Genomic DNA, 15480 nt, shown 5'->3' on the forward strand with positions numbered 1-15480 from the left:
CACGGTTCAATACTGCTTTCCTGACAATAATGAGTCTTGCATAAAAGAGGTCAATGAAGGCCCTGGATATTTTCTTCTGTGCTTAATTCTCTCATGTATATCAGTGTGCACTGTGTTTCTGAACCTGCTGGTGATCATCTCCATCTCTCACTTCAAGCAGCTCCACACTCCAACCAACCTGCTCATCCTCTCTCCAGCTGTGGCTGATTTTCTCGTGGGACTGTTTAATATGCCTGTGGATCTAAAAGACCTGATGGACTCCTGTTGGTACTTTGGAAGAATTGCATGCTACATTTCCCAAATCATTACATTTGTCTCAAAGTATGCCTCTCTGTACAGTGTGATACTCATAGCAGTTGATAGGTACATTGCCATCACTGACCCTCTGCTGTATTCCAGTAAAATCACACTTCATAAGACTTTGCTGTCCATATTTTTTAGTTGGTCTTTTTGTCTGTGTTATGTTCTCATGTATTTATACTTTAATGACAGTTTTTTACATCTCCAATCTCCACCAACTTTTATGAAGAGTGTGTTCTTTTTTTTTAAATATTACTGGGCCATGATTGACCATGTAGTTTCATTTATAGCCCCTTGCTCTTTTATATTTGTCTTGTATTCAGTTATTTTTAAAGTGGCAATACATCAAGCCAAAGCTATCAGAATTGTGAAAAATGGTGCCTCGAACAAACATGGAGCTAAAATGTCAAGGTCTTCTGAAATCAAAGTGGCCAAGAAATTAGGCACAGTAGTTTTTGTTTACCTTGCTTGCTGGATACCACTTTATTTAAGCTCTGTATCAATTTATACATCTTTGACTGTGTAATGTTTTTACCTGGTTATTAGACAGGAACTCCTTTGTGAATCCACTGATGTATGCCATTTCATGGTTTAGAGCATCTGCAAAATATATTGTAACATGTAGAATATTTAAATCATCATCATCTTCAAGGCTGAATCTGTTTCCTGAACATTACCCACAGACAGATATCCTTTGACTGAAGAGGTCACTTGATATTGCAGTGCTCTACAGTGTGTGCAGAATTATTAGGCAAGTTGTATTTGAGAGGATTCTGTAATCATTGAACAACAACTTTGTTCTTAATCAAACCTCAAATATCAAAGCTTAATATTTTTGGAAGTTGGAGTGGGTTTTTTTAGATTTCGCTATCTTAGGATATCTGTTTGTGCAGGTAACTACTACTTTGCAGAATTATTAGGCAACTTAATAAAAACCAAATTTATACCCATCTCACTTGTTTATTTTCACCAGGTAAACCAATATAACACAAAATTTAGAAATAAACATTTCTAACATTCAAAAACAAAACCAAAAACAAATCAGTGACCAATATAGCCACCTTTCTTTACAATGACACTCAAAAGCCTTCCATCCATAGATTCTGTCATTTGCTTTTTCTGTATACGATCAACATTGTGTGCAGTAGCCACCACAGCCTCCCAGACACTGTTTAGAGAGGTGTACTGTTTTCCCTCCCTGTAGATCTCACATTTTTTGAGGGACCACAGGTTCTCTATGGGGTTCAGATCAGGTGAACAAGGGGGCCATGTCATTATTTTTTCTTCTTTTAGACTTTTACTGGCCAGCTACTCTGTGGAGTATTTGGATGCATGTGATGGAGCATTGTCCTGCATGAAAATCACGTTTTTTCTTGAACGATATCGACTTCTTCCTGTACCACTGCTTGAAGAAGGTGTCTTCCAGAAACTGGCAGTAGGCCTGGGAATTGAGCTCCACTCCATCCTCAACCTGAAAAGGTGCCACAAGTCCATCTTTGATGATACCAGCCCATACCAGTACCCGACATCCACCTTGCTGGCATCTGAGTTGGAGTGGAGCTCTGTGCCCTTTACTGATCCAGCCTCTCACCCGTCCATCTGGCCCATCAAGAGTCACTCATTTCATCAGTCCACAATACCTTAGAAAAATTAGTCTTAAGATATTTCTTGGCCCAGTCTTGACGTTTTATCTTATGTTTCCTGTTCAAAGGTGGTCATTTTTCAGCCTTCCTTACCTTGGCCATGTCCCTGAGTATTGCACACCTTGTGCTTCTTGATACTCCAGTACTCCAATATGGCAAAACTGGTGGCAAATGGCATCTTCCCGCTTGATTTTCCTCAATTCATGGGCAGTTTTTGCGCCTTTTTTTTCTTTCCAACATGCTTCTTGTGACCCTGTTGGCTATTTGCCATGAAATGCTTGATTGTTTGGTGATCACGCTTCAAAAGTTTGGCTATTTCAAGACTGCTGCATCCCTCTGCAAGACATTTCACAATTTTTGACTTTTCAGAGTCCATCAAATCTCTCTTCTGACCCATTTTGCCAAAGGAATGGAAGTTGCCTTACAATTAAGCACACATTTTATAGGGTGTTGATTGATGTCATTAGACCACACCCCTTTTCATTACAAAGATGCACATCATCTGATTTACTTAATTGGTAGTTGGCTTTCAAGCCTATAAAGCTTGGAAATGGACAACGTATAAAAAGGGTGATGTAATCAAAATACTCATTTGCCTAATAATTCTGCACACACTGTAATTAATTAAGTACATTTGTTCACATATTTCTAAATCATGTTATATGGATTACTGGTGATCCTTCACAGATTAACTAAGGCCACAACAGTTAAGGTGATTTATTTTTTTGGTGTTTTTTAAGATGGTGAATATTAATAAAGTGCCAGAAAGCTAATCTGGTCATGCCTCTGGTTCCTTCTTTCTGGGGATGGCAAACAGAGTAAAAAATATACTAAAGTCTCATGTGATCATATTTAGTCCATTTTCATAGCATTTTATAGTCCATTTTTTTGATATCTAATCACATTTGTCTTAGTGACATGTATTTTGCACTAAATTACAAATTCACAGTATTACAAATTAAAAAGGCATGCATAAAGAAACCTGTGTTTTTACACTGAGCTTGTCCCAAAACAACAGACATTTACAGTCTATAGTAAAGAAACCAAATGAGATTAAATAATGGAATATAATGGGGTTAACTGAAATAAACTGCTTTGTTTAACATGACCCTGATGTCTACATGTCCAGTGCCCAAAAATGCCTGGGAATGTATAATACCTCTTGAATCTGGGGAGCAGAGCAATGAAGCTGTGGTCCCTAGAGTTATTTAGCCTTGTTCAATGCTTTTAGGATCAGTTGAAATAGAGTCCGCCCTCCAGAACTAAAAACCACTATTGATGACTATTCTTGTTGTAGACACCAAATATGTACAAAAATAGATCCAGTAATACCTGCCAGTGGGTTCAGAAAAGACAGAAAGAGGTTGGTTAGGTCCCTGATACACCCTGGAGCTCACCTCTCACTAGCTGACATAAATCTCTTCCTTAATGTCTCATGTCAGGCCTCATCATGTGGTGACTTTCATGTCTGTTTTGGCTGCCTCACCTCATCCCTCCTCATCTCTCCTTTTTTCCAAAACAGTGGTTCTGAAATAAGCATGTCCTTGTTGTTTCAGGCTATTGGAGAGTAGTACACAGCAAATTCACCAGTGTTAAATCAACATCATTAGCATTAAAACTGTTCAACACTCTCAGTGTTAATTTAACACTAATAGTGTTGATTTGACACTGGTGAATTTGCTGTGTAGCAAACTCTGTAGTAGCTCAGTTTATTTACATTGTTGGTGGAATTGGACTTGGCCGAGACGCTGGGGTTGAGGTATATGCATTAAGTAGTGCTAAATAGGGGCAGTCCTGTAGATAGAAATGTATTTCATGCCAAGAGAGTAAGAGGCATGTTAGAGAGAACCATTTGTTCATGCAATCCATTGGACAAGTAGTTGGTCACAGGTTGAAGGGCCTTCCTGTTAAGTAGAACCTCAGTTTGTAGAGGGCCTACTTCACAGTCTGAAATTCTATCTCTCAGTGGTGATATACCATTGCTCTACAGGTTACAATTTAATACTCATCTATAGAATTGGGTGTTCCTAGTGCTGAAACACCTGTGAGAACACTGCTCCATGCTCAATATCTAAAAGCATGTCTCCATGATAATGGATTCCTGAAACAAGTGTCCCTGAAGCTCTTGCCAATGGAAAGGCCCCCCTTCAGCTTGCAGAATGCAATCTGCACTGTGACTGACAAGTGGATTTTCTCCACCTTGTACATTTTTGGACAAGTCAGATAATGGAGCCACTCCAGGAGTAGTGCACAATTCCTGAAGTACCCCAATAAACCCAGAAAAGCATGCACCTGGGTCTTGTTGGATGGTCAAAGAGACTCTCTCTGATGTACTCAACTTTTTTTTTTCTGTGGTTTCATCAATCTGTGTTCTACAGAGTAACTCAGCTACTAGGGTTTTGAAATGGCCAGATGGACAGATAGGTGGCTAGTTCAGTCTCCCCTCAAGGCATTAACTTGTTTGGAACAAGTGCTGAATTCATGTCTCTGAGTGGAATATAACATCTTCCAGATGGGCAGCAGAGAACATCTGCTCAGCACCATTTCCTTGAGACCCTCAAAAGTTGTTGGAAATCAATTCAGGTTGATCAGTAAGGCCAGTGACCTGACATGTGTTTGTCTACTGGAATCTTTAGTGACCTGACATGACAGAGATACCAAGACACAGAGGGATACCTGGAATGCAAATGGTCGACAAACACTAAAACTCAAAACAGGGCTTATAACCTAGAGGACAATACAAAACACCTGGGAACAACAATCACAAGAGGAGACACTGATGGGGGGGGGGGGGGGTGGAGCTAAGGTGAGACTAGGGAAGAGAAATGAACAATAATAAAAAGAGCCTCGTGCTAAGTAAGCACATGGTGGGAACTACAGACAGGACAGGGCCAGGGCATAACATATAATCAGTATTTGGTCCATTTCATACTACTGCATTCTGTAGCTAATCACAAATGTACACTAAATAAATATATCACAATATTACATATAAATAAGCCAGTTATCTAGAGACCCATGTCTATAAAATTTGCAATCTAATGTGAAGAATTAAACTATTTATTATTTATATGTTCATGTATGATCATTTTAATAAAGCACCACTGTTTACCATTCTAGTTTACACACACAGCTTATCAATTCTCCAGAGTAAAACACTTAAATAAATTAAATTAAATTAAATAATTAACTATTCAGAACTAATAATCTAATAATTATAACTAATAAATAAAATTACTCGGTTTTAATTTCCCAGATTTACTCTATGATTGTCTCTGTTGTTCTCTCTGTACAATAAAATCTCCTGCACTTGCCTCCATCTCTTCTCAACATTCCTTGAACCCCATACGTTGTGACATTCTCACTAACTTCAATCTTGTCTTACACCTGCCAATGATGCAAATCTTCTGCATGCTGTCCAAACATGTGTAGTTACTGAAGGAGCTGAGCTGTTAAAAATAGAAAATATTTCTTTGTTTTATGTAATTATGAATATTATATTTTGTTATTTTTTGTGCCCAAAAATTAAGGACATGTGTGTTTGGTAGAGTATTTCTTTGTTATAACAATTCTTCTTGGCAATAAATGGCAATAATTTCCCATTTAAATGGTTCCACATTTGTAAGGAACATGCATTTGTGGGATGAGCATTAGAGCCAAGTATGTGGGTTGTGCCCATGAAAAATTTGCCAAATCATCACTGCCAAAATGCCAAACAGCTTATTTTGTGTAATGGGATGGCTCTGTGATAGTAGTCCGCAAAGTTTACGAAGAGGAAAGATTCAAGTGCAGATAAAAGTGATTTGCATAAGGTGGAAATCGAACCAGGGCCATTTGGGTGCAAGGGCAGTGAGTGTACAACTGTACTTTGTAGGAGGTAGTATTGACTGTGACAGTAAGTTTTAAATCTAGAGAGGAGACCAACTCCAAAAATAATATACAAAATTTGATTTGGGAACAAAAATCAAAGGGAACAAATTGGGATAACAAAAGATGAAAAGTAGTGAGGGGAAGAAGAGAGCCCAATAAAAGGTGAAAAAAAAAATAATAATAATTATATATATATATATATACACACACAGCTGGCGCTAACACTTCATAAGACCTGTGTTGAATCAACTCACAGGCCTCTTTTTCTCTCGTTTCTCCAGCAGTCTGGAGAGAGCTTTCCTGCTGGGACTTCTCACTGTCTTGCTTTCTTCTTTGTCATTAAAAAAATATATTTTTTTTAATGTCAAAGAAGAAAACAAGAGAGTGAGAAGTCCCAGCAGGAAAGCTCTCTCCAGACTGCTGGAGGAAAAAGAGGCCTGTGAGTTGATTCAACCCAGGTCTTATGAAGTGTTAGCACCAGCTGTTCTCACTTGGGCTGATTACTAGGAATCCTGGAGCGTGGTCTCCCTCTGGAGGTGGGATGATCACAGTGCAGGCGGTCCCTTACAATTTTGCATGTTGGTGTTGGTGGTCTGAGGCATCTGTAGCAGTGACCACACACACAAACTCGGGGCTGTGGAGCCCAGGGAGTTTGAGGGTTAAGTGCCAGACATGGATATTCCTGCCGGACATGGGGTTCAAACTGGCAACCATCTGGTACCAAGCCCAGTCCTCTAACCATTAGGCCAAGACCTCCCACTAGACTGGCCATGAATGCCTCCTAGACTGGCCAAGACTGCCCCTAGACAAGCCAAGGATTATGGACCAAATACCATGCAATGTTTTATGAAGACGGTTTGACTGGAATACTGCAGAGGGTCAATGTACATATCAACTTCTATAAGCATCATGGTACACAGAGAACTTGTAGCTTGAAAAATGTAACATATTTACAAATGTAACAATACTAATGCTCTAAGATACCAACAAGTGTCAATAAGGCTGCAGAACCACAATCCACACAAATATACATGAGAATGAAGCATAGAATAAAATATCCAGTGCTACTTTAATTGCAAAATATATGGAAATCTAGATCCCAGTTTTTACCATTTTCAATGACAAGGTCGCAGATCATCTGCTTCAGAGACTCACTGAATAAATCTACCAGCCTATCAGTATGTGGGTAGTAAACAGGTATTTATTAAGAAACAGAGTGCTTAGTCAGTTAGTATTTCCTTTAGGGTTCCCACATGTCTCTATAGGAGGACCTGCTCTCACGTGACGCATTTTGCATTGGTTTCCATATAATCAGGCCTTCAGTTTAGTGCATGGCATACACTATCAGGGTGAACCCACTCTGGTAGATTTTGGTAGCTGCACCATAATGTCATTACATTATGGAGGATTGGGCTTCAGCCCCATGGGCATGGCTTTCGATGGCTAGTGAGATCTGGACCTTCTCTGAACCTGAGTTGTCTGATTAGTGAGGGGTCATTTTATATAATTCAACAGATGGATTTCTGTTGTTTTTTGGAACAATAGCCTGTTAATTTTGTCCAATAAGTAATTTTTTCTGAAAATGTGGCATTTTATACAACCTGATTCTCATAGCGGTTGATATGTACATGTATGAATGGATAGTGCTGTCTGATGGACTGCTGCCGCATCCAGGGTTTGTTCAAGACTTCATGTAGGAATTTCATGTAGGCTCTAGACCTAACATGACCCTGAACTGGAGAAGTAGTTACAAAGAACAGATACAGTATATGGATGGAGGAATGTACTCAGTCCTATGAAAATTTAACATGACTATGTTAAGACCTGGCGTAGGTCAGACCACAACGTAAAATGAAATAAGGAAAATATTAACTTATAGTGTAATATTGGCACTCAAAAGAAATGAATACAAAGGAACCCAAGTTCAATTCCTTGCACCAAAACATCACTGCCACAATAGGACTCACTAGTAAATGTCGGACCCTGTCCAAAATAAATAACTGAGCTGCTCCAGTGTCTCTCAGAAGTTTTATAGGCTGTCTATCCTGGTTGCAAACCAGAGCAAGAACCTTTACATTGGAGCACTGGGCATGCAGCAATAAGATGGCCTTGTTCATGACAATAAAAACACTCACAAGTATCAGCAGGGACAGAGGCGGTGGATATAGTGGCATTAACAGGTGTCCTTGGGACAATTTGACTAGAAAACACATTATGTTTAGATGATGAAGTGAAAACCATAATGTCTTATGGGTCAATACAAACTCTGGCCTTCCCCACTCATTTACACCGTAACAACAAAGACCATAGGTTCTTGGGGCAACTAAGCATGGTAGCAATACGAGCGTGGTAGCAATACAGTGTTCTGAGCTACTCATGCCTGCCGAACATGCTGGAGAGTGTACTGAAGAGCAGAGCAAGGGCATTGACCATGGCAGACTTGCCACCTGAATGGCTCAGCACATCTCCCTCATTCACCTATGTGGGCCTTGATGTCTTTGGACATTGGAAAGCCACGACACAGAGTAGTTGCTGAGAGCAAATGGTGGGCAATATTGTTTACCTGTATGAGAATTAGAGTAGTGCATATTGAGGTAACTGAGTCTATGGATACCTCTAACTGCATCTGATATTGACAGATAACTTCGTGAGCTGGGCTGTTCCTGGGAGTTCAACCCTCCTCACTCCTCATACACGGGTGGTTCTTGGGAGCAAATGATTGGAATAGTTCGAAGAGTACTTGAAATCATACTGCTACAAAATTATATTAGATCCTCCCATGAGGTTCTTTACACACTCATGTCCAAAGATTCTGCTATCACCAATTCTAAACCCCTCATTCCAATTTGTAATGATCCAGATGCCGCTTTCGTATTGATATCTGTAATGCTGCTTAACCAAAATGTAGGTACTCCTCCTCCACCTGTGGAATTTTCAGAAATCAGTGGAAAAGGGTACAAGCACTTGTCAATTCACTCTGCACCCAATGGAAGCTAGAGTACCTTTCAACATTGCAGAGATGATGAAAATGGGCTGAGGCTCACTGCGACTTACAGAAAGTTTTTTTTTTTTCTTTGTGGTGAACCTTGTGTGATTTGTGGTGTTTAAATTGAGCTTTGTTGTTTCAATGTGTGCATATTATTTGTGGTGGGTTGTGGATTTATTTATTTGTTTAATTATTTATTTTTATATGTTGCTTGCCACCTGCCGCTACCTCTAAATGCTGACAGGACAAATAAGGACGATCGTTGCTGAGGAGAAATGAACTGACATAAATTTGGGAGGAGGAGAATCTTGTTTTTAAGGAACTGAAGGAGACCGGAAGAGGGGAAAAAGAAGAGAGTGGAAAAGGAACAAGGGAAGGCAAGAGGTCACGGAGAGGCTAAAGAAATGGCGGAACCTTGCATAGCGTGGTGACTAGTGCTTGTGTAACAGGCAGAGCTGTCACTGGGCCGTCAGTTATGTTTGGGCTTGGGCAGCCACCGTAGTTGAGGAGCAGTTTCCCCCCCTCTCCCCCAGGTCATGCTGTTGCTCATTTGCTCCAGTGTATATATACACAGTTAGTATGTGTTGGGCTAAGCTCACACTTCTCATCGTTTGGGTCGCATTACCATGGTACTTTCTGCTGAGGGTCTTTTGAGGACGTTTTACCGGAAAAAACTGGTATCATTTTCTCCGCCGATTCACCATGTTGCTAGCCATTAGCGGCAGCTTTAATTTGGGACAGTGCATATAAAGTAGTTTGTTGGTAAATACTATTGTTTGGATGGTAGGCATTAGGAGCTACCGCCACCAATTTTAATGAATTTGGTCAACTAAATAGAAGAGAGATTAACTGCAAATTTTGTATGTAGGTGTATTTTGGCATGCCTGAGAACAAGTGGGTTTGGCAAGCTGCATCAAGATATGGATTCCATTCTTTTAGTTAGGCATCTGGTGTATGTTTAGTTATAGATGGGTTTAAGGGCTTAAAGCACTGAGGGTATGTGTGCTTAGTAGCATGTGGCTAGCTCTTTATTCCACCTATTATATGATGGTTTTATATTTTATTATTAAAATGTTTCATTTTATTTGGTGCTCAGTGGTGTCACCGTTGGAGGTGGCCCAGGTGGTGTGGAGCAGAGCCTCTCCTAGTCTTCTGCTGTTTTGCCTTTGTGGATACGTTGCGGGGTTGAACCATTTTTATATTGTTTTATCTTGTTGTTTCTTTTATTTTGATTATTTGCCCTTGTGGTGTAATATTGGGTGTGTGTAGGGGTGGTCAAGGAGCGAGGGAGGGAGGTAAGTGCAGGATATTTAATAATAATAACTTAAATGAAACAACAACTGGAAACAAATGACCAAAAATACGTACAATGACCCACAAACAAGAAACACTGACAAAGAATATATAAAGACAACACCAACAAGAAACACCTGGGTACACTAATTAAGACACATGACACTAGAAACACATGGGAAGGGTATCACATGACCAGGGAACAAGCAGGAAGCACACACAAGACAGGGGGAAATAGTCACATGACAAGGGGAGCACAAACAAGTAACAAAAACAGAACAGAACACAAAACTAAGCACGTTACATAACTCCCCCCAAAAGCATGCCTCACCGAGGCATGCAAAAGACAAAACAAGACAGGACATGACAAGACACTAGAGTAAACATGCGATTGGACTCAAGACTAGACTGGACTAGGCAGGGGAACAGGGACCAGAACATTAACTGGAACAGAAACAAACAAGGTGACATGAACAGGGACAGAGATAAGGGCCAAAACAGGAACAGAAGTGACCGAAGCCACAGTCAGGGAAGTGAGTTGACAGAGACTGTCCAGCAGTTGCTCCAGCAGAGGCCCAAGTTACAGCGTAAAGATGGTGTTTTATATAGAGTAATCACTGACCCACAAATGAATGAGTTGCACTTTCAGATCATGTGTCCAGCTCTACACAACGAATGGGTTTGGAGGTGCTATCATGAAGCCGCTGGTCATCCTGGGGTGGACAAGATGGTTCTTCATCTTCGATGCCATTTTTATTGGCCCCAAATGGAGGAAGAAGTGTGTAAGTTCCACTCTGGGTGTGTCCACTGTGGCCTAAAGAAGAGTAGGGGAGAGACTAAAGCTCCTTTTGAAGCCTATTCCTGTGTCTTTCCCTTTAGAAATGAATGCACTGGATTTCCTTTCCTTGGGCAGGTCCACTGACACTTACCCCAACATTTTGGTAGCGATAGATATGTTTACCCAGTATGCTTGGGCAATCCCCACTAGGGATCAGACTGCTCTCACTACTGTCCGTGCTTTATGGTCTCAGGTGATTCAGGTTTTTGGTTGTCCGTTAAATTTCCATTTTGACCAGGGTCCCTATTTGAAGCAGACCTTTTTAGGCATCTTCATGACTTGTATGTAGTTACTAGGAGCAGAACAACCCCCTACCATCCTGCTGGAAATGGTAGAGTAGAGAGGATGAACCAGACAGTGTCTGTTATGCGGACTGGGGAAGGGAAAGCAAGGTCGCTGGCCCGAGTTTTTTTCAGAACTGATGCGGGCCTATACTAATACAGTACAATGATGAAACCTTTATTGTCATTGTGCCACAGGGTATTGCCCTTCTTTTTTGATGTTTGGGAGGGTAATGAGAACCCCAGTAGATGTAGGGTTTGGAGTAGCTGAGGTCCAGCCTAAATGGGATTGGCACGGGTGGCTGCAAGATCCCCACCAGAAATTGATATGGGCTTATGCACTGGCAAAACAGAGAATGGATGAGGTCACAGAACAGATGGCTCAGATATACAATAGGTTGGCTCTAACTAGTCCACTATTACCTGGTCAAAGGGTCCTGATTAGAGAGAGACACAGGCAAGGGAAGGGAAAACTTTGTAGGTGGTGGAATCCCAGTCTCTATGTAATAGTGAAACTAGTGGGAGAGACGGGGTTGGTGTATGAGGTACGTTCCGAACAAGGAAATATTAAGAAAGTGCAAATGCCCTGAAACCTTGGGAGGCTTTAGTGGAGACTCCTCCCCAAGTATCAAATCCAGAGTCTGGTGCAGGGGGAGGGCAAGGGGACCCCTTGCCCAATAGTACTTGGGTGACTTTGGGAGGTGTGCTGACAAGACCTAGGGAAGGAGAACCATTACATCATTCCACTCATCAGTGAATACAAGATAGCAGGGTCTGCTAATATTTCAGTGTGGGAGATGTTGGGGACAAGCAAATATTGTGTGTTTGGTATTTGTGGTGGGTTGTGGATTTATTTATTTGTTGAATTAATTACTTTTATATGCTGCTTGCCACCTCTAATTGCTGACAGGACCAATAAGGACAATCATTTCTGAGGGGAAATGAACTGACGTAACTTTGGGAGGAAGAGACTTTTGTTTTTAAGGAACTGAAGGAGACCGGAAGAGGGGGAAAAAGAAAAGGAGCAAGGGATGGCAAGACGTCACGTAGAGGCTAAAAAAACGGTGGGACCTTGCATAGTGTGACGACTAGTGCTTGGTTATAGGAAACTGAGGGAAGGAGCTTGACGTGGCGTAGCGTCGTAGTGAGTTGAGAAATAAAGCCACCGCGAGTGATCCTGAGAGGGCCATCGAAGTAGCTGCCTGACCAAGGAGAGTGGAACTGGTGATGCTGGGGATACGAGACGGGGAGCACGTGGACGTCCACATCAAATGTGAGATGCTGCAGACTCGGGCTGGTTATGATCAGCCTAGGAACGAGTACTGGAGTGGACGTGACTGAAGGGTGCTCATGAGACTGGGACCTTGTTGCTTAAAGCACTACCTGTTGGGGCCCACCAGTTCCATCTTTTTGTTTCCTCCTTTGCTCTTCTTCCCCTGGACTGGTGTCGAGTTGAAGAACAGTTTTATTCTTTTATTGTGTGAAATTCATTGTTTTTATGGTTTTTGGAATAAACAATTTTATGACTGAAATTTATATTGGTCTATGAGTTGCTGGGCAAATTCTGTTTTCCCTTGACCGAACAAGCTTTTTAGGTAAAGCTGAAAGGGGGCTAAGTTGGGGAGGATGCATTAGTCACTTTGGGTTTTGTAGTTTTTTATTTTTATTTTTATTTTTATTTTTTTTTATATACGTAAACCCCTCAGCTTTGCTTTGCTCCTCCTCCACCACCCCGAACATGAAGCTGAGAAAATTGAGTGGCCCGTTGCACTGGTCACATTAACCTTTCCAAGCCAGGATGGACAGGTGCACAAACTCAAAGTAAAGACCACAGCTTAAAGTTCAAAAGCATTTTTGAGATCCTTCATGACCCCATGTACATGTTAAATGCACACCTCGCATACTGTGTTCCGGGACTAACCCAAAACGTTCTATTCTATTCCCAAAGAACAAATCCTCTGGAAATGAGGATATAAAGAGTATCACTCTAAAAAGTATCACTATATATATCACCATGACCTTATTGAAGTGAACACTGGCCTCCCCTTGTGATTTGCTCCCAGTGTAAAATATGTAACCATGGCATTAGTCTTAGGCTGTTTCTTAACATTCCTACCAGTTTGAACCAATCTCAGCTGACTGAACACAGTATGTCATGGTGATGTTAGGTTTACACTATCCACTAGTGGGAGGATTCATTCTCATGTATAAAACAGCAGACAAGTAACCATTCTGAATCATTTCAGATTGTACGGCTCTGTTTCTATTTCAGATGGACAACCAACACTACAGGGAAAACATCACAATTCAGTATTGCTTTCCTGACAATAATGCATCTTGTAAAAGAGATGCCATAGAAGGCCCTGGATATTTTTTTCTGTGCTTCATTCTCTCATGTATATCTGTGTGCACTGTGGTTCTGAACCTGCTGGTGATCATCTCCATCTCTCACTTCAAACAGCTCCACACTCCAACTAACCTGATCATACTCTCTCTGGCCATGGCTGATTTTCTCATGGGAGTGTTTACTTTGCCTGTGGATCTAAGCAGCCTGATGGACTCCTGTTGGTATCTTGGAAAAATGGCATGCTACATTTTTCAGATAATCTGTTTAGTCTCAAAGTATGGCTCTCTATACAGTGTTGTACTCATAGCAGTGGATAGATACATTGCTATCACTAACCCTCTGCAATATTTTAGTCTTGTATTTTGTTATTTTTAAAGTGGCAATTCATCAAGCCAAAGCTATCAGAGCCGAGAAAATCAGTGCCTCAAACAACCATGGAGCTAAACTGTCAAGGTCTTCTGAAATCAATGCAGCCAAGAAATTAGGCACAGTGGTTTTTATTTATCTTGCTTGCTGGATACCATATTTTATGTACTCTTTTTCAATTAACACCTCTTTTACTGTGTGGTATGTTTTAGCCTGGCTAATTGATTTGAACTCTTTTCTGAACCCACTGATTTATGCAATTTTCTATTCGTGGTTCAGAAAATCTTCAAAGTATATTGTCACATGTAGAATATTTAAATCATCATCTTTAAGGCTGAGTTTGTCTTCTAAACATTAATTGGAGCAGAGGCCACACAGACAGTAGGTCTGGTTCTTTTTACACACCAAGTGGTGTGCCAAGATATGAAAAGACATCAGCATCCTGGACGAGGCCAGCAACAGCACCTTTACTTACATTTACTAGGGTGTAGAGCCAGATTGGGACTTGCTCCTTGGCCTGTAAACCCAGTACAACTCTTGTCACTAAAGGGCAATGTTTCTGACAAAACCTCTGGTCAGAATCAGCATGATGCCACCCTTGATAGGTACTTGGAAGTATGCATAACCAGGAATGATGTATACACAAACTGCGATGTCAAAAGGTGGCACTTTCAACTCATTTATATGGTCATAAATTAAAATGTGTAAGAGAAGAATACAAGGTTAAATTCTTAATATCAACAGTACATTTTAAATGTTATAGACACCTGGTCTATTTATAAGTAATACTGTGTATATATTTATTTAATGTACATTTTCAGCAAATAAGTAAAATGTGATTCTTTACACAATACTGTGTGTCTGTGTGTATCTAATCACATTTGTCTTAGTGACATGCATTTTCCACTACATAAACTTTGAGAAATTCACAGTATTACAAATTAAAAAGCCATGTATAAAGAAACCTGTGTTTTTACACTGAGCTTGTCCCAAAACAACAGACATTTAGAGTCTATAGTAAAGATACCAAATGAGATTAAATAATGGAATATAATGGGGTTAACTGAAATAAACTGCTTTGTTTTACATGACCCTGATGTCTACATGTCCAGTGCCCAAAAATCCCTGGGTGTGTATAGTACCTCTTGAATTTGTGGAGCAGAGCATTGAAGCTGTGGTCCCTGGAGTAATTTTGCCTTGTCCAATGCTTTTAGGATCTGTTGAAATAGGGTCCGCCCTCCAGAACTAAAAACCACTACTGATGACTATTCTTGCTGTTGACACCAAATATGTACAGAAATAGATACAGTAATACCTGTCAGTGGGTTCAGAAAATACAGAAAGAGGTTGGTTAGGTGCTTGATACACCCTGGAGCTCACCTCTCTCACTAGCTGACATGAAATGTTTTTAATTCTCTTCCTTAATGTCTCATGTCAGGCCTCATCATGTGGTGACTGTCATGCTTGTTTTGGCTGCCTTGCTTCACCCCTCCACATCTCTCCGTTTTTTCCAAAACAGTGGTTCTGAAATAAGCATATCCTGGTTGTTTCAGGCT

General features: G+C 40.6%; 1 long non-coding RNA gene across 1 annotated transcript; it reads left to right on the forward strand.

The window, feature by feature from the left end:
- The first annotated feature begins 9408 nt into the window (after positions 1–9408).
- Positions 9409–12657, forward strand: LOC136674300 (uncharacterized). The gene is made up of 3 exons (XR_010796035.1): positions 9409–9476; positions 10742–10874; positions 12122–12657. It is a non-coding gene; the product is annotated as an uncharacterized lncRNA (long non-coding RNA).
- The last annotated feature ends 2823 nt before the right edge of the window (positions 12658–15480 follow it).

Source organism: Hoplias malabaricus, chromosome 18 (assembly GCF_029633855.1).
Source record: "Hoplias malabaricus isolate fHopMal1 chromosome 18, fHopMal1.hap1, whole genome shotgun sequence".
Lineage (NCBI taxonomy): Eukaryota > Metazoa > Chordata > Actinopteri > Characiformes > Erythrinidae > Hoplias > Hoplias malabaricus.